Raw genomic sequence first — 20703 nt, 5'->3', positions numbered from 1 at the left:
GTATTTCTTTTGTTACCTGTGATCCAGGCAGGGGGCTCCTTGAAGCGTTGGGTCTAGGGTCCGGCCCAGATATGAGGCTCCGATGGTGCCTTTAGCTGTGTCTCCACCATTCCGTGCTGTCCTGGTGAGGTTTTAGCTACCGTTCCGTGAGACACCCTCTTTGTAGGTACCAAAGGTTCAGATCACAAACACGGACACCCCCCCCCCCACACACACACTCACACACACACTCCGACCCCTACACACACACATACACACACACACACACACTCACACAGTCTACACTCACAGACACACACATTCGGCCCACTCCCCCACCTCCAGCTCCCACCTTGTCTTCATTCGCCCCCTCCCCCAAAAAGCACACAGAACAACACCCCCCACCCCCACCAAACAAAAACCCAAAGACAAGTTCAGTGGCTGAAGATGGTGGATTGACACTGATTCAGACAGAGGCAGGTTCACCAGGAAATCTGGCGTTCCCGATTTCTGACAGTTGCATTTCCTCTCCTTGAGCCCCCCCCCCCTTTTTATTAACTCTGTTCCATGTTTAATCAAGGATCATGTAGATGGCTAAAGGAGAGACAGAGAGAGGGAGAGAGAGAGACACGGAAGGGGAGAGAGGAGAGAGGAAGAGGGAAGAGAGAGAGAGAGAGAGAGAGAGAGAGAGAGAGAGAGAGAGAGAGAGAGGAGACAAGAGGAGGGATTTTTTCTTTTTTTTTTTTCTTTTTCTTTTTTCTTTTTTTTATTGTGTTCTCCTGGATTTTCAGTGGCTTGATCCCTATAAACGTGGAGTGGTTAAAGCTCATATGTAGTATTATATTTTTAGTTGGGTGGATGGATGGAAGAGTCAGGGAGAGGCTGCGGCTGCGGCTGCCTTTTCGGTTGGTGCTTAGATTAAGGCTGAGACTTGGCTGCGATTGGGACGCGACAGTGACACGGGCATCGATCGCTTCCATTGAGAGCAATGCAAAAACACAGCCCGGGTATGTAACACTCTCGCTGCCATCCACACTTGCTTTACTTTATATCTACTGGCAAAACTGACGGAACAAGCTCAGACTTTCTTTTTTTCTTCCTTTCTTTCTTCCTTCCTTCCTTCCTTCCTTTCTTTCTCTTTTTGCTCTTTTCTAACTAAAGAATAAAAAGAATGGTGTGTATAGAATTTGTTGGATAGGGTAGGTTTGAATAAAACAGAAAGGAGATATTTGGGATTATTTTACTTCATCTGTAAGTGTGTTTTAGAGTTTTTCTTCTCCAGTGAGAAGCATATCAAAGAAACAGAAGATTTTCTTTCTTCATTAAAAAAAATAAGATTAAAAAAATCCTTAAGGGCATGGTTGATATTGTTCAAGGGACATGGTTTCAAGCAGCAGGAAGACACACAAAAATAAGAGATGGCTAGTCAGCTATTTTAACCTCTTGCACCTAGCGTCAGTGTAGGGATCATAAGGTACATACAGTGGTTTTTAATGGTTTTAATATTTATGGCATCAACTGTGGAGAGCATTGCTGTATGTTTATTCAATAGCTGGCTGCTCTTGTATTTAAAAAGTAAACTCTTATTGGAGTGTTTTCCTTTTTTATAGCAATGGAGATAGGGTCAATGAAATATGAGGGTAGCACCATAAATCTGAAAAGTGAAATGTACCCAAGGAACAAAGAAAGGTCAGGTAAACCAGCTGTATAAGTCATAGCAACAACACCCACTGTGGGGTGAGGCAGAGACAGTGGTTCTGGGTCTGAGAAATGAAAGTTGCCACTTAAGTTAAAAACAAGGCAACCATGTTGCACTCTATTGTAATATTTTGTAGTTTTTGGCATAGTAGCCCAACTCTGTTCATTAAGTGTAAGCTAGTTAGATTAGTTTAAAGGTGCTGCCACAGCAAGGGGAATAGAAAGGAGGCTAAGAAAATTGCTGTTTAATATTGCAGAATTTACTGCTTTCATTCTGACCATGAGCCTAAATTTACACAATGAAATCTGATTATCTCTAATAACAATATTAGATCCTGCACTGGATGGATGAGAATTGAGGTGGTTTTGTTGATTGCAAGGGTTTAATGTTGCATTTCAGAATCTGATGTGGTTTGGCCTCCCTTCCATTAACTGGAAAACCCCTGAGGTTTTACAATTATTTCTTAAAGATAATACATTTAAGATTGCATTGGTAGGCTGAAGAAAAGTCATAAAGGCAAGAAGGGAAGGCCTTAATAACTCTTGAGGTTCAGACATGTTCAGCAGTTAGATTGGCTCTGACTTCACCAAGGGTCGACAATGTGTCATTTCCACGAAGCCAAATTGCCCTCTGCCTATATGATATTAATGTGCAAATCAATATTTCAGGGATTAAATTTCCCTTCTTCATTTTTTATGGTTTCTACCTCAATAAGTCTCAAGTCTATTAGAAGAGGCTGGATGATTTAAAATCTTTCACTGCAGAATGGCTTGTCGTACTCTTGTTTCACAGACCATCTTAGGGTTTTCGTTGTAAAGACTAAAGGTGCCCTACAGAAGTTGTGATGCAGTATAAAGACAGGGTCAGTAGTGTAAAAAGCTCCCATTCAATTAAGAGCTAAGAAGTATTGGGAATATAATATATGTGTTTGTGCATAGTATATACCTTCTCCTGCTTTAAAAATATTATGTTAATCACCTATTGATTTATTTCAAAATCAATTGATGCCCCCTTCTTAGTAATGATTTGTTCAGCATTCTTGAGGACTGTGTTAATTTTCGAAAACACTATGCATGAATTAGTTTGGTGTGAAAGTATTGGAAGGAAGAGATTTTTCATGTAGCAACACTTTTCTAAGAAGTACTTTGAGAAATCATTGTTTCTGAGAGTAATAATCAAGTGGTGTCATTTGCATATATTGTTGTCATAGCTGTCACTGAGTTTTCTGGATGACTGACTTAGCTGGTTTCTGTTAAATGAGGCCTCCTCCCATTCTTCTATATATTTAGTTTCTAGCACTTAGTAGGAGCAATGCATCTTTAGACTCTCTTGGAGAAACACAACTGTATCAGAAAATATGTGAACTGATTGGAAAATGCAAAATAGAAATGAAGGGAAGGGTGAAATAAAAGGCTGCAACTTTATCACATAATCTTCAGAAGGCCTACTGCCTATCATTTGGTCTTGTTTTATAGTCTTAAACCATCTGGACCAAGTTCCGCACAGCTGCAAGAATTTCATATGTGATAGAACATTTTTTCCATTCAGTGTGAAATGTTCCTTCCTAAAAAACGTACACCAGACTCGCTTAATTTAGTCTGTTAAAAGGAATGCACATGAGAAAGGACAAAAGGCTCTTTAATCTTTGCAAGCTGTTTGTTTTTCTTAAAGATTCCTGTCTGTTTAGGTTTGAAAAGTCATGTTTATTGAGGAGATGATTCTAAGGTGTGACGTTAAAATAATCCACAATTTTTGGGCCGGTGGCCATGCTCCTATCCAATTTTCAGAACTACTTTTTTATGCCTGTCAAAACACAGAGTTAATCTATCCTTATTTACAATTAATCTCAATAAAATTAATCTTAACTATGCTTTATTCAGTGGCTTAAAATATCTAATTATATTCAATTAACTGCTGTTATAGTAATTAACATTGCTTAATTGCCTCTGCATATATTTATGTAAAGCTCATTAGTCGTTGCCGTCTTCTTTTCCCTTTTCTACTTGCTATTTTTGCTGTTGTCAAACCATTTTTATCTCCCAAGGTTTGATAGTGGCAATAGCACAGAATCTTTCTCAACACTTTCGTGTAATGAATCTGATTGCTCGTCTGTATCAGACACTTGTTAGGAGCCTTTAACTACTACGCCAACTGCTACCCCTGTCTTCAACTTCCTATCCAGGATCTCTAGTTCACTCACAAAATAATTTCTATCACTGTCACTAGAAATATGAGAAGGCAGGTTAGGCTTTGTATTTATAAGTTAAGAGCTTCTCTATGTCTGAATAAGGGTCCTACAGGCAGTGTGGGGTGTTTTTGTTTTTGTTTTTGTTTTTGTTTGTGTGTGGGGGGTGTAATTTGTAGCTTTTCCCCCCTCTCCAATCATTCTAAGGGTTAAAGACTTGGCCAAGGTTCAAACTGAAAAGCGCCCAGGGAAAGTGCATGTGAATATGTACAAGTTTCATGTAATTAGTGCTTAATTATATTAACATATGCAAATTGTCAACTTAGGAGCTTGTTGAGCTGGCAAAGATCAGCTAGGCACAACTGCTATATTGTTCTGAAACAATAATGGATTTCAAGTTGGATTGTGGAAACACATAACTAGCTATCTAATTTAACTCATACCATGGTGAAATTTCATTAGTCTCCATGGAGACTGGTTTAATTGTGCTGACTAATGTTCTGGGCTGCAGAATGTCCTAAAAAGAAATCGTTGTTTGCCTAATCCACCTTACAATGACACTTGTTTGTACATGTTTCCCTTGTGTGGGAATTTGCATATGCAAATAAATAGTTTCTCTGCCCCATTTGTCATGGCTGTTCATTACCCATGAAGAGGACATTGTTACTGGGCTGTTACTGAGTCTCCCAAGACTGGATAGTGTCAACCAGTCCAGCTACATTCTTTCATAATTTGTTTCTGATTAATAGACCAGAGTGAGTCTCATTCTCTTTGGGCATCTGCAAGGCAAGGTCAGTTCTTTTTCAGAAAAGAGTTTCTGCAGTAACTGAAGGACTTTTTCTTCTGCTCTGCTTTCTCCCTTTTCCACCCATTGGTGAACAGAATGAATAATATTTAATATAATGTATTCTTGTTCAAAGAATGCCTTGACTAATAACTACTAGTTTCCTAAAGCAAAAAGATAGGAAAAGAAAGCAGATTCTGTTATTGGAATATTAATCCTGTTTTTGACAGAAAGGTAAACTGATATAATTGCTTTTCAGTTGAAGGCATGGGGGTTTATACAAGTGTGAAAGCATCGGAAAAGGATTAGCATTTTTTTGCATAATGAAAAGCTCTGTTGAATAGGGATCCAAATGGTTGACTGAATGACTAAGATGAAAGGAAGATGAAAATGCAGACTTCTCTTTCTTTATGTCTATGTTCTGCTCTCTCCAAAGCTATGTTTCCAGGACATGAGCAAACAAGTAGTAGCTCACATTTCAGCAACTTTCTAAAAATGATCTGAGTTTTCATCCCGATCAGGAAAGTATAGATGAAGATAGAACAAGCCAGTAGGTGGTCAGCAGAGGTCTGTATGTAGACGGCTTTAAGGAGCATGCCAGCCTAGCAGACTAATGACTGCTGCATGTCAAGGATCCCCACCACTTTGCTGGCAAAAATAGTTATTTGAAGAGAAGCTAGTAATATTTACTGGCAGGAATATTCATTTCATTTCATTATTGACCCCATAGTGTACTCCTTCCCGTGGATAAAAAAAAAAACTTCCTCCATTGACAGAACACTTCACTGGGGGCAAAGTGATGCTTTCTGACTTTTGGTAATGTTAAGTGTTTTAAGTGCCCTATCAGCTTTTGTAAATATGAAAGAGTAGCAGATGAAAATTCAAAGTTGTCACTAATTCATAAAGTTCTTAATGCCATCTTCTGGTTAGTTTGTAAGTGTATACTATATTTATTTTAAGGAGGCCATTTGAAGGATATCTCACTTGCTCAAAAACATTTGCAGTTTGGTTTTTCCTTGTCTCTAGTTAGCGCTATAATTGGTTACCAGTTGACAATGTAAACAGGTCTGTCTCCCGATGAAGTTTCTTCAGCCATAAATGAAGGCAATGAAAATTCTATGTGTTGAGACACCTTCAAAGGTGAGAACTAGTTCTTTTGTATATGTAAATCAATAGCAAAATAGGTCATTATTTGCATACATTTTATATAATTGTATATATTTCACATAAGCTCTTTCCAATTTGGAGTCACCACAAATAATCCAAAGAAGGGTGCCCCAGAGTAGAGCTAGAGGATTCCACCAGATACTATCCTAACTAGTCTGTGCCTAGGCAGCCGTGCTTCCGTTTGTCTCATCATTTTTAGTGGTTCAGTGGCTGGGGTTCTGTTATGAAGGTTATATGGAAACTTGAGAAATCACAAGTGTTTTCCTATAAACGCAAGTGTGCAGGTTGCCTCCTGAGTACAGTGTATTATAAAAGAAAAGTGTTTGATCTTTGTTATAAACTCACCCAGCTTCTTTACTGGAGTCCTTTTTAAAATTTGTCAAGAAATTCTGGATTGTTTTAGAAACTTTGATGGCAAACTTTATGATATGCTTTTAAAAAGTCTTAAAAGAACAACAAAAAAAAAATCCACATGGAGGCTATTTTTTTTACATGAATAAGGGATTATTAAGGTATTTCCATAAGAAAAATGTGTTAATTTAAAAAATAAATTCATTTATATTTTAAGACATTGTTAAGCAGGCACCATGTGTTGTAACTGGCAGCATTCCAGCCACCATGGATGTGGATCACACATGGGTTAATAGTAGCTTATGTGATGTCTGCATTCTTAGGAAATGGGCAAAAGCCCAGAGGATTCTTATATCAAGATTGCAAGAATCAGACAGAGCAGAATATATGTTTATATGTGAACAGATGGACACATGTGAGAACTAAAAGTGCACGATTTCTCTTGGCACTTGTTTTGCTTATCCCTGACAACATAACCAAAATCTTAGTTCACTCCTGGTCTTTAATAGCTCAGGCCAAAATGGGCTTTTAGGGAGGACTTTGGTGGCATTATTTTCTTGCACAAAGATTGTGCTCCTTGCGATCTTGCTGGAGTTGATATTGTGTTAATTCCCTCATTTCAGAGGTTCAAAAGTTTCCTTGGAAGTTTGATATGTTTCCCATTTGACATACAATCCTCAGGTCAGGAATGGCTGCTCCACCCCCTACTCAAAGGATTGTGAGTGAAATGAAATACTTGCCACTGAGGAATTTTTGGATGTATGCATGACATGTAAAAATAGCTTTGACACTAAAGCCATGTTTGGCAAGAGGCATCCCTAATACAATTATCCACTTTAACATTCTAGAGATTAAAAAAAAAAAAAAACAAATATTAAGAGTTAGAGTAGACTGACTTGGTGCGTATGTCACAATGCCCTAATGGTCGAAGCAAGCGTGGTTAGGTGTTTTGATCAGCCAACAGGCTGGCACACTAGAATCTGATGTTTATGTCTGCTGCTTGCCTGTCCTGGGGACATGGCAATGCTCAGATGATCATCACTGGGCAGCATATATTCTATCACAAGCCTCTAAAAATAAGAGTTTTGGGTTTTGTTTTGTCTGTGCTATAAAACCAGAAAACATCCTAGGAATATTTAGTTAGATCTAAGTGATTTTAACCAGGGAAAACTGACTTTTGGGTTAAAACATGTATTTTATAAATGTCCATAAAGTTCTTTGTCTTCACTATAAAGAAGACAGAAAACCCATAGTTGTAACAACATTAATATACAAAAATATACACCTTGTTGTCTGTGACCTGGTCATATTCTTAAAATCAGGACAAAATAAATCTTGAAGAGGAAGATCTTGGAGTATCTTAAATTAGCTTATTTAGAAATATCACCTGAAGAAGCACAACTATTAATAGATTCATCTTTCCCCAGAGAATACTTTCATGGAACATGTATTACTTCTCTAAATTTCAGTTTGTAGCCCTTTACAAAAAAAAAAATCCCATAAATTGAGGAATGATGTAATTTATACTTAAGACTTCCTGAGACCATTAGACAAGCTGGGTTTTGTTTGCTTTTGTTGTTTTCAAAGATACAATTGTGTTCAATCTTTGATAACATGCCCACTCAGAGTGAAAACATACACACACACACACACACACACACACACACACACACACACACACACACCTGTCTTCTTCCTAAATGAGTGTTCCACTTTGCTCCCAAGATATACTCAGTAGCAACCTGTGCAATTTTCCTCTCTCAAGCTAAATTTCTTTCATTCTCTCAGAATTAGCCAAAATAAGCTCAAAAGAGAAAAATCAAGCACGTTGTGGAGACCACTAAAAACACTAAAGATGCTGGCGTCCGTCAGGAGACAGCCTTCCTTCCAGGCATTCACCCAGCTGTTTGAAGAGCTGCACATGAATGCAGAAGTCACCATCATAACCAGGATGGTAGCAAAGTGGAAAGGCAGGAGCTCTAGCTCACCATCCAAGGATGCTCACTCAGTCAGTGTCTTGTACGTTTGGGGAAGGGCTTGCTGCACGAATGAAAATGAAGGTTGTGGGTCCCGCAAAGAGAATCAAAGAAAAATGTGCGATGGCAATCCAAGGAGGATTTTTTTTTAAATGAGAAAGTGTGCTTTCTGCTTATGAAGGGGCCTAATCAGAATCCGGTCAGACTCCCAGGTCTGTGACTCCTACACATACTCCTGTGTTAAGTAACAGGTTAGTCTAGGTGCTCCAAATGGCCAAGAAGAGTCTATGATTCATAAAAAATATGGACGACCTCAGTGACTTAAAATGCATGCACGTGCTGTGAACAGGGAGAAACTTTCGATTCTGTGTGAGGAAAGTAAATGAGGACAAGGCTGTGAAGTTTTTGAGGCAGCGTAATGTACAGAAAGAAGGCACATAATTCAAGCCAGCCCACCCTCTCATTCTCTTTACTAGGGATTCATTTTCCTTTTAAGTAAGTTTGTTTCTTATCACTGACAGTTTAGGTGAGAGTCTGCTTAATTTCTTTGCAACTTAGTGAGCAATAAGGATCGTGTCAGTTTATAAGCTCTCTGGATTAATTTAGATGTGCAAGTGACCTTGCCCAAATACTTAATTTTTGAAAATCTCAGTTTCCTATTTTGGGTGTCAAGGTTTGCTGAACCTAAGTGTTGTGAACAGCAAAATATGTCCCTGTGATGTGATGTTATATGTGGTCACTGTGGCTCTTGTTTGAATGTAACATTACGATGATGACTGTTTGATAAAGTAAATCTATTAGGATGTGAGTAGAGTTGCCCATCTCCGTGGATAAGAGGAGATAAGAATAGACCATGGGTATGTCTAAGACATAGAGCAGGAGACAGTGGTCTCACGCCATTTTCTCCTTGGTAGGTTTCTGGATGGCATCTAGCATGGCAGGTGGTTCTTTCTCCACACCATTATCTCCCACTCCATCATTGTCACTTGGTTTAGTTATGAGGGCTCCTAGATATTTAATGCATTTTGGTTCTTCATTTTTCTACAAAGCAAATTAGGACAGTAACATTTTTTAAATAATTCAGACCTTGGTCAATTCACATGAACTCAAGAGTCCTAGTTGTCCATTAAGTACAATAATAGAAGAGACCACAATACTCACTTCAGTCTGGCAGTGAACCCAATCTGCTTGAAAGCCTGTGAATTAAAGGGCTTTCCAAAACTGGCTTATATCCCATAGCAACACTTTTCTATATATTTGTTATTAAGAGATTCTGATATGTCATGAAATGAATATAAGCCGTACTGTTCCACGGTGTCCTAGTATCCAAAATTCCTACAAGCCTAGAAGAAAAAAAAAAAGCCAGTTAAATGTATATATATGTGTAAAAGTATACAGAATCATTAAATCTTCTTGGTAACCTTCTAGACAAATTATTAGCATTCACTTAGCTCAATTTTTAGGTAAATCACAGAGTGTGCCTTTGTAAAATAATACATTATTTAATGGAAATTTATTCAGTCTTAAAGATGATAGATCTCCTAAAAGTTAATAAATACATAGATGCAATCTCTCAAACCATCTAGAAATGGAAATCTATTTTTGTTACAGATTTCAAAATAATTTAACTAATGATAATCTTCCACAGTGACACATGCCTATAAGCAAAATTATTGTTTATATTTATGGAAATATAAGTGTCCTTGGAGTGTATGTGCATAAGAGTTCTTCATATAAATTGCAGCCTCTATGGAGCAGTGCTTACATCCATTTAACTACTGTATCCACAGTAATGGGTATATTATTGGCAATTTCTTGGTGCCCAAGCTGCTGAATGACTTACTAATGACTTTTCAAAGCACATATGGAAATCCTCAGTTTATTGTACTAACAGTTTTTGCTCCCTCTCTCACCTAGGTGTACTGAAAAGAAATGTACAAATTCATATTGGTTGTTCCCTTTCTGGAAAATTCTTTAGAGAAACTTTTTAGGGCAATGTAAATGGGTTTTTATCTTAGGGGGGTAGATTGTCATAGTCAGAAGAGAAAGGAAACTAGAACATAATTCCTTTTTCAACTGATAAGGAAACTGAAGCCCGTATGAATTCCTAGGAAGACTAGTGTGTGTGTGTGTGTGTGTGTGTGTGTGTGTGTGTGTGTGTGTGTTTAAGAATATAATGCAATGCATTTTCCCTTTAAGTGGTGCTTGAATATGAGAAGAATTTGCAATTCTCTCTCTCTTTCTCTCCCTTGTATGTGTGTTTGTGTGAGTGTGTATGTGTGAGTGTGTGTGGTTTTGTCTACTTTAAAATGTTTTTTTTTATTTGATTGTTGGTTAGTTGGTTGTTTGGATGGATGGTTTGATTTGTGAACTAAATTAGTTTTAGAGGTGTCCCAGCTCTATGATAACTCTTGCAACTGGCTGGGATGGGCCTATAAGTCTAAGCAAGGAGAGATAGAACCCAAATAGCCTAAAAGGTAAACGTTGCAAAAAAAGAAAAAATGGAATGGGGCATTTCCTTATTGAAAGAAAGCAAGGTACAAATTGACTAGGAATCATTCTGATTCGCCAGAAGTGGTTAGTCACAGAAGGCTGTTCAAGTAGGCACTGTCAACAAAGAAATCATAGGCCGAACTTAGAGTGGCTCACCTCTGGTTTATTCATAAAGCTCATACGAGCAGCACTTGGCTTTGTTCTTGTTCTAAGAAGGGTACCAATGTCAATAAGAACAAGAATAAGAGCTTCTTGCATGGTCCAAGAGTAAACAGCACCTTACCTCAAAGTCTGACCTATTTTCTTGTCCTCTGTTATGGGAGCATTGCCTATGCTTGGCCGTGTGTCCTCAGAGGATTGGGCAAAAGAGGTTGTAACAAGAGCGTACTGTGTAAGTAACAAGAGCTTGCACCTGGAACGTGGGATCTTACTCAGCCTGTAGGTGGAAGTGTTTGTACTAAATCAAAGGCCTGTGATCCGACTAGCCTAAAGAGTTCCACACTTAATAATAATTTGAATCTTGCCTTCTCTAGTTGAAGAATATGACAGAGTCATAATAAAACTAGTTTGGACGTTCTTTCTCCCACTGAAGTGAATAGAGTTTTCATACCAGAAAGGAAGTAAAAATAAAGTAAGCTCAGCATGGAGAAGGTCTGAGGAAGAAGGTTGCCCTTTCCACTGATTAGCTATATTTATCTGAGGAGTTCACTCATATTACTTCACAAATAATACTCTACTCCAGTTGCTCATGTTGAAAGTACGGGAAAGACATTTAAAGACCAGTCAACTGTCTGGAGTTCACTGGCCTGAGGTTTAGTGGTGACTCAACACCCCAGAGAAACATGTAGTTCACTGGAGACCACAAATGCAGTTCACACTGATTTCCCTTTTCATCTTTGATGGAATTGGTTTATTACCTACGGAATATATATTTACATACATACATACACACACACACACACACACACACACACACACACACTCACAAACACACTCACAAACACACATTCTTTCCTCTAACTTTCACGATACATTCGAAGAGCCAATATTAAGGATGGTGATGAGAGTTAGTGATGTATCTTTAGATAAAGCTGTGCAGTCACATCAGAGCCATCAGCTCGTTTGTCATGGCTGGAGTGAAGATGTCAGGACCAATGAGTGTATGAGCACGGAAGGGACAAAAGGGCTTTTGGAGAGACACATTTTTGTACTGGGAGCCAACCATGGCTTAGATTTAGCTCCAGGGAAAGATTGGGATTAGACGGCACTGTGTACAAATCCTTGGCATAACGGAGTGAGCTGGTGAAATGGGGGAGAATGAGGATAGGAAATGTAAGGATCGACACTTCTCAACATGCACTCTAGACTACAGCTTGGAAACTATGGAGCTTCCAAGGTTTATGCTGTGTGTGGAGTTATTGATTTAAGCCAGACTGAAGCCACAGGTTTGAGTTAGCACCAATGGGAAGACTTGCTTGTCATATGCTAAACATGCATACATATACCAAAGCTTAACCGCATAAAAAGAGTTTCAGTCTTTACTTCCATCTAAAATCTTTGTGGGGAAGTAGTATTTGCATATGCAGTGGTAACAGTCAGGTATAAAATGCTTTTCCCATTGCAGTGGAAGTCCATGCTTAATTTTCAAAACAATTCTGACAATGGATACTTGTGGTGTTGTTGAACTTACACAAAATCAAGAAGCTAAACTTTCTTTACCCAGAGCTCATTCTGAAACACTAATTGAAAAGTAACGGATTTCCTTTTCTTATACAAGTTCTTATCTTTGATAGACCAACACTAGCAGATTTATTTCATTTGGATCCAGCTAACTGTTCTCTTTCAGCTAATGTACCCAAACAACCTCTTCTTGTTTAATTCTATTGATTTACAGTGCTAAAGTGAAATAATCTGATACCTGTTTCCTGCCCTTTGAGTATTTGTCGTCAAAGAGGCTGATTAGTTTCTCTCCTAGCTCTTTAGCTGTTTTAAATGTATAATTATCATTGCATGTCATTTGATAGCTGCACTAATTGCTGCCAACTATTGTCTGTTTGCACTTAATGCTGAAACCTGATCAACATCCTGCTTTGGTTGATGTTTGATGGTAAACTTTAATTAACTCTTATTGCATTGAAGAAGAGTTCAGGCTTGGTGCTAACTAATCATTTACCTTCATTATGTCCTGACAGCTCCGCTTGTCCTTGGTCCTAATAGATACACCAGTCAGTAAATAATCCTGCAAACCCCATGTCTTGTAGTTGCTCCACATTAATATCTTGCTACTTAAAGTATAAGATAATTGAGGCCAGATAATTATTTAGTTAGTTTCATATCTCTAGTTCTTCAGACACTAATCTTAAATTGCTTCTTTTATCCTAGACAATTTTATTTTAATACAAACTGTAGATCTTAGATAACATTATTTCTTCAACATGGCCCTGGGAACATGCATCTTTTGAATCAATATCATTAAGCTTGTCTCCTGTTGGAATTCCTGTAATTATTTTTCCTGAAATACTTTTCCTGTAATGATATTGAAGTTAAAGTAATCAGGTTACCGGCAGATCATGTAAAATTCAACTGAAAATTGCTGGTTGCTTGATTTTAATTTGTCTGACATCAAGTTTGTTTGAAAAGGGATAATATGTGGGTAAACCAAGGAGCTTATAATTATGGTTGACATTTGTTTGTTTATAATGAAATCTAATTAAACTTCATAGATTTAAAACACAAAAGTTAATTACTGAACTGCTCACTTCACTGATGGGCAAGAGTCAAATTAACTTTTAGGGGAAAGACATAGGGAGAGATGGAGAAAGGGAGGGAAGAAAGAACATGAGAGAAAGAGAGAGAGACAGATCACAGACAAATGACTCTTCATAATAGAAATAAAATAACTCACTAATCTTAGTAATCAAACATAAATTTACCAAGATTTCATCCAGAAGAACACTTGGCATTCCACTTATGTTCCCTATTATGTTAGTCCTAATGTGGTTTCTTAATACAAAGTAATTTAAAATATTTACATAGAATATAAAAACAGTTGTGTTTGGTAGACTTTAAGAATACTATGTAGTAAGATCCACTTGGTAATGATTTAAAGAATTATGCACATGACTTTCCTTGTTCAAACTATGTGAAATCATGTAAAACCACTAAAGAGATTGTTCAGGGAATAGGAATGTTTGCTGGAACACCTCACCTGTGATTAGTTTTATGAAGGTAATTATAGAAGGTTTAGCCTGCAAGGAATGATTTTTTTAAAACATACTTAACACTAGTGTATTTATTGTTACATTGCTGGGAATAGTGAAACACAAATAATCATAAAATTAAATTATCTTCCCCTTGTCAGTAGCTCAGTGCTTTTTTTTTTTTTTTTTTTTTTTTTTTTTTTTTTTTTGCTTTTTATGTGACTAGATAGAGAAGGGATAACACAGATGTCCATTAGAAAATGTTGTCATCATACTGTGTATGTAATAATGCATGTGAAAGAAGTAAGATAACAGATATGCACTGGGACATATTCTTATCAAACTGTGTATATGATCACACATGTGAAAAAAAGGAAAACCACAGACAGGCCTTAGCACATGCTGTTGGCATACTGTGTGTATGATAATGCGTGTGGCAGTGGTTAGCTAGAAAAATCTTTTAACACCACACATTTTATAGTTAATGGTACATTGCTGATGCCACTTAGGATTAATTTTTAGATATTTCTGTGGTTGTCAGCATTGCTATCATGTAGATATTCAGATTCTTTTAAGCGAGAGCTGTTAGACAATTATATTTTAAAGATGGACAATATAGGCACAAGAAAGACAGGACAACTTTGATTTATACAGTTCCAAGACATGCTTGAAGAGTCTGGGTTTTCTCACCAAGGAAACGGAAAGGATTCCATGTTATAGTTTTATCTTTAAGTGTTAATGCACTTTGTACTTTCAAATATGATGGGAGCATCCAGGAGGGACCCGAGAAAGAAGACTGATTGGTACCACATTATGATGCTTCGGAGTTTAGAGTGATTTACACAATATTGAATTGCTTCCAGGTTATACATTTAAATGTGTTTTAATGCAGTCCCCGCTGAGTTTTAGACTTACATATTATTTAGGAAAGAGCTATCTGGATGATCATTTAAGGGTAACCCTGCTTTGTGATTAGGAGAAAAGGAGAAGGTGGTGAACACTTAAGTATGATGGGGTCACTGCCATTACTGGATACCTTTCCTTTCTTTAGATGATGGAAATAATCAGTATAGTCTCTGAGTATTGGCAAACAACAGCATTCTAGTAATACTTTAGCTGATTAGCACCCCCTTACCCTTTAATGAAGCAATCACCATAAAGTCCGAGTGTCAGATGTAATATTAGCAAAAGAGTATCAAAGAGAAAACCAGAAAAAAAAGCACAGGACATAATTGCAGTTTGTGTCCTTGCCTCACACCAATGCAAACTATTTTCAATTAGAATAAATATGAAAATTAGAAGTCAACTCCATTGGTCGAAATTAGCCAAGTTTGTTTCCAGAGGTAGCTAAAGTGTTGGATCCATCTTGCCCACTGATTATGAAATTTTCCTGAAGCAAACAAATAAAATGAGTCATATAATAGCATAATTTGGTTAAAGAGAGACTATTGATTCCTCTGTAAGCAAAGTAGCTGGAGTTTGATTAAAGTTGTAAAGAAAGCTGAGTAAAATTCCCATTTCCCACAACTAATCTAATTAAGAACTCTTGGACTGAGTGGAAAAGTATGCCACTCCTCATTTGCTCCACAGCCCATATGTTTAATGCTATGTAATTGTCATATAACTTCCATGTAGATTTAGTGATCTGAGAGAGGAGGAGAAAGGAGAGTAGAAAACAAGGGAAGGAAAGAAAGAATCAAAGATGGAGAAGACGCTGCTTCAACCACAAGGTCCTATTTATAGAGAGGGAAACCAATCTGCGCCGAATTGCTAATTTAGATTTTAATGAGAAAAATGAGAGGGAAACGAGGAAAAATGACTTAGTTGACTCACACACGCATACTCGCCTTTGGAAACTTTCCCTCCTTAAAAATGTGCTTGTTCTAAATGCTGAATATATTTGGTTACATCCCTCTATTCAAACTTAATTACCTTCTCCCCTTTGTCATGACATGGGTGGAAAGTTTTTGCCGTGTCAGGAGAGGTCGTCACACATTCTTTTGCAGTTCGCTTCATTAATTCCTTCTTGCAGAAGCATTCTCTCTCGTGCTGGGAAGGTAGAAGGGTGTAACAGAAGAGCCCTGAACATCAGCAGGAAGCTCTAAGCCGGTTAATGCAGTATAATTGTCTGGACATAGACTGGTCTTTGTTTGTGTGGTTCGCTCCGAATCAGCTGTAATTAACTCCAGAGTGTTTCCAGATTGCCAGCAAAGAAAAATTACAGCTTTTCTGTTTTAAATTGTAAAGCTCACAGACATTAACTATGGAGATTGCCTTTACTTTGATATATTTCTATCCTGCAAGGGGGAAAAAAAAAAAGCTTACTTGGCTCCCCACCCCACCTCTGAAAATGTGCTTTTGTTAAGTTACATGATTTAGTGTCTGCTGGAACATAATGGCCCCTTAATAGTTGAGTTTAAAACGTTTTTACTTAATATTTTCAATCTTTTGCCATCCCCTTTGCTAAGATTTTTAACAAATGAAATGGAAAAGAAGTTATGCAATTGTTTAATGAAATACTAAACACCCGTTGAAAATAGGCAAGTTGTAGTAAAGGCTGCCTCAAAGAGAAGCATCTTCAAGGCTTGAGATCCAGTATGTCTTCTGATGTAATTGGGGGCCTGCTTCACCTGTGTTTTGATATATCAAAAGGAGGCTTTGAGAAAAGGACCATTTTACTTCCTCTTTCCTGTGGTCAGTGAGCCACACCCTTCTCCAAGCTTCCGTGCAGTAGTTTGTAATTATAAATTGCAGCATGGATAAAAATGAGGTAGCGGTGTGAACTAATACAGCCCAGCACACAAAAGATCTGTCAGCAACTGATGCAAAAAAAAAAAAAAAAAAAAAAAAAAAAAGTCCAGCCAAAAAAATCTTTTTTTTTTTCTTTCTTCTGAATTCAACAATGAGGAATTTAAGCCTCAATGTGGCTTTAGCAAGCAAAGAAAAGAAGCTCTTGGTGTCTGCATAATACCACTTTGATGGATTTTTTTCATCAGTTCTCTGTACGTGGCAACAAATAAACAAGTATAATTATACTTGTGAAGGCCTATTCATTGCTTTGTCAGGATTAGATATATGTGCCGTTTTCACACTGCGCCTCTCTTTTGTCTTTGCCTAACTCACTATGACATATTGATAGAGGATTTGGAATGGGGAAAAGGCCACAGCAGAGACAGTGATGACCTTTTGGAAACTTGATATAATTCAAAGATTTTTATTTATTTTCTTTTTTTTTGTTGTTGTTTGTTTGTTTGTCTGTCTGTAACTTGTTACCAAATTCTGTTATAAGCAGACAACTTTTAACCCATTACAGATGGGGTAAATAAAGACCCAGAGTGCTAGGAGACAGCAAGAGTGCAAAGGAGAATAAAAACAATAGGATAAGGAGTGCTCTGGTCTTCTTTCCCAGCACTTAGCAGAGTGGCTAACCTAGCATTCTTTTCCCATTATTCTGGCCTCTTGATCAGATCACGTTCTTTTTAATCATTTCACAAACACTGTCTCACTGGACCGTAGAAGAGAGCTGGGGCAGCCTCAATTAAAGAAGCAGAGGTAAAACTGGCCTCTAATTTTGGGTTCTAATGGGAACTCTGAGTGGTGAATGCAATGGCATTTTCCCATTGTGCAGGAAAACCCCCTTTTATTAGAAGGGCTCCTCTTAGGTGGGTTTGGCCATTTAGCAGAGCAGAGTTTAGGCAGCAGTGACTGCAGAGGAAAGCAAAGCAGATGCAGGAAAAAAAGTTCTTTTCTGCATATTGTCAGCTGCTTCCGAAAAAGGGATTTGACACGATCAAAGTCACTGATCTTGTGAATTCCTGAGAATACCAAAAAAGAAAAAAAATGTGTACACGTATTCTAAGCAGACCAGCAGGTATGTATTCCTCTGAACTTAGCATAAAAGTTAAAGCAGGGTTCTCTGAGGAATTTCCTTAGGACTTTAGTGATTTTTAAAAATAGGATATTTGAAATAGAGACTAGACATTGGTAATGAATAAATAGAAGACAACTTTTTATGGTGAAACAACTTTTACTGTGAATTAATGTGTTATGTAATCATTTGGGAATGGTTCTGTGGTTTAAGTTAAATGGCTGTCTTTGTGGACTTCATACTGTTTTTTTTTTTTTTTAATAAAGCTAGCACAAGATTCCTACATAAGTACTATCAGGAAAAGAAAAACTCATTTGGCAGTGATGAGAGTGAATCATTTGGCATCATATTTCGTGCCACAGAACATACTGATTTAAAAAGTCTTTTAGCCACATAGAAGAAAGACTCCCATCACTGACGAACATTGCTATGGTTAAAGTCAATAGGTACATAAGAATATTAAAGTTAGCTACTAATATGTTGTTATCTATGACAATTTATATTGTTTTGTTGTTGCTGATGTCAGAGTGAGATGTAATTTAGATGTACAGAAGACTTACATGTTTGACTTGGTTTGTGATGAGTGTGTGGCTTTCTGAGATAAAATTGGTAGACACTTTGATGTATTATATAGAAATATTATAACAAAGTATATCTTACCAGATTTCTGATATGAATTATTTTAACATAGTTTCCATAACTATTTCACCTCTGTCTCTTTTAACATAAGATGGAAGGGTGGATATGCTTAATGTAGAGAAATACTGAAATGATGCATTGTAGAGCCCATGAGGCATATAGCCCAGTTTGACTGCACATTACATGCAACTCCTCTGAGGTACATTTAAAGTACATTCAGAACACATGCAATAATTATAATATATGCATATTTGTGAGCTTAAAAACTATAGTAACAATAAAAATAAAATGGCGTTCAAGTGATAATAATTTTATTATTAATATAATAATATAATAGTTATTATTACAGCTCAGAAACTCATAAGTCTCTTCTATGCTTTAGTAGCATTTCTTGTGCTTTGGAGCACAGTTCTACATCAAATATATTATAAACTGAGTCTGATCATTGAAGGAAAGTATCATCCAGATTCCTGGAACTTCCTGCTTAATCTAATAATCTAATAACATCTTTGTTTTCATTCCAAATAGCTAGCCTCTGCCTGCCTTTCTCCTGCTTTTCACATCAGCTTAGCAGGATATTATATTTTACGCAGTTTGGCTGCCTTCAGTATATATATATATATATATATATATATATATATATATATATATATATATATATATATACACACACACACACACACACACACACACACACACTATGCAGAATATATACAAGTAAAGGTAAACATTAATGGTTTTGGACTATTAGAACATTGTTAGGATTTTGTGCTTATTATGATCAAATTATTTCAGAGACTTTTAAAAGCCGCATGCATGCCTTGGAGATAATTAACCTGCATCTCATCCATGATTAAAATTGCACACTAAGCCTTGTGATGTTTGCCCCATAGGCAATTAGAGTGTCATTTTAACTGTCTCAGATACCAAAACAAATTTTGATTTTTGTCATCAATCTATGAGGATCTTTTGGTATATTATAAACTGGCCACTTCCTCTCTGATTTGGTAGACAAGATTAGATTTGATTACATCAGGAGCATTACTGACATAGTCTTAATATTTAGCATTCCTGTGACCTTCATTAACATCTACCTCTTAAAAGAACTTTTTGAAAGAAAATTCTAAAATGCTCCAACCTTCTCTGCTCTTTTCCTCACAGCTCTACCACTGTGAAGACTGTGTCAGCCTGAAGGGTTGCGAGAAGCATCAGGGGCAGGGATTCAGAATACCTATGACAGAAAATGGAATCCGCTATGCAATGTAGAACACCCAGTTCTCTTGTTTTGGAAAGGGTTTCAGTATGTAAACACATGTGGATTCTTTTAAAGTAAAGGGCTGTTGGCCTCGAATGCATGGATTCCTTCCACTTTAAGATTTGAGAGACGTTTGCTTACCTGTTTCATGAAATCAAGGCAGTGTCTATGTCATAGGCCAAAAATAAACACCAAAGTTTCATGCCACTCATCTCTTGTGTACAGTGTCATCAGTCTGCAAACTGAGTGATCTGCAGAGAGTCAGAGAAGCTTAGCTGTAATCAGACTGCACTTGCAGTGGCCGAAGTTTGCACACGGACACACCCACACTCACGTGCATGCACACACATAGAAGAAAACACTTTTTACTCATATGCTTAACTTTCCTCCCCTGGCAGTTTGCTTTTACACTAGAAACTGATAAGGCTTTTATTGAGTGACTCTTGTCTGAAACAAAGGAAGTATATGGTGTAGGAGGATGCTTGGGGGAAAAAAAAACTTTAAAAATATGGAAGGATTTTCATTTAGAGTGCTTGCACAAGATTCACTAAGCCAGGGGAGATGTTGGCTAAGGCATTGGTTGAAAGATGGGCAGCTCACCAGGACTGATAACATCAAATGGTATTTGAAATGGTGTTCATTACATAGTGCAGTTTAAAAAAAAATGAGTGAATGCGATTGTCCCCTAGGATGATAGGACTGGCTGCAGTAAATATTAATTTCTGTTCTGTTGCCCATCGAGGTGACTGAAGTGTGGGGAAGAACGGTGAGTGGTGCTTAATCAGGACCAGCCAGATACCTGCTGAGACCCTTTGCACAGGGAAGATTTGTAGTAAGCTGATTTACCGGCAAAATGAAAACCAGAGAAGAGACTGGCCTGCACTGCCTGTGACTGTAATATTTCTCGTTTCTAAGGCTCTTTTATTTGTTGATCTCTCTCCCGTGCCCACATCCCCCTCTCTAGCCACTGCCTGATAGAGAAGCAGTAAATTAAAAACCAGTCATTTGTACTGTGCGTCCACTGCTATTGTTTCTATGAAACTTCTTTACATTCTACTAGGACAGACTGGACTTCACAGCCTTAACGTAGCCCAGTGCATGTTTTTT

The 20703-nt window shown here is 37.4% G+C and overlaps 1 protein-coding gene and 1 long non-coding RNA gene across 4 annotated transcripts in view; one reads left to right on the top strand and one right to left on the bottom strand.

The window, feature by feature from the left end:
* Positions 1-572, bottom strand: part of LOC311602836 — a 63921-nt gene extending 63349 nt beyond the window's left edge. Inside the window, exon 1 of the long non-coding RNA XR_014780874.1 lies at positions 17-572. This is a non-coding gene — a long non-coding RNA (uncharacterized lncRNA). The remainder of the gene's footprint in view (positions 1-16) is intronic.
* Positions 1-20703, top strand: part of ZFHX4 (zinc finger homeobox 4) — a 181330-nt gene that overhangs the window by 1882 nt on the left and 158745 nt on the right. Inside the window, exon 2 of one of the 3 annotated variants that reach the window (XM_084791427.1) lies at positions 830-986. The exons of the other annotated variants lie outside the window; for them this stretch is intronic. The gene's annotated coding sequence lies outside the window, so the exon portion shown is untranslated. The remainder of the gene's footprint in view (positions 1-829; positions 987-20703) is intronic. 3 annotated transcript variants of the gene reach the window in all.

Source organism: Acomys minous (genome assembly GCF_964271855.1).
Source record: "Acomys minous genome assembly, chromosome: 1".
Taxonomy (NCBI): domain Eukaryota; kingdom Metazoa; phylum Chordata; class Mammalia; order Rodentia; family Muridae; genus Acomys; species Acomys minous.
This window is presented reverse-complemented; position numbering and strand designations above follow the sequence as displayed.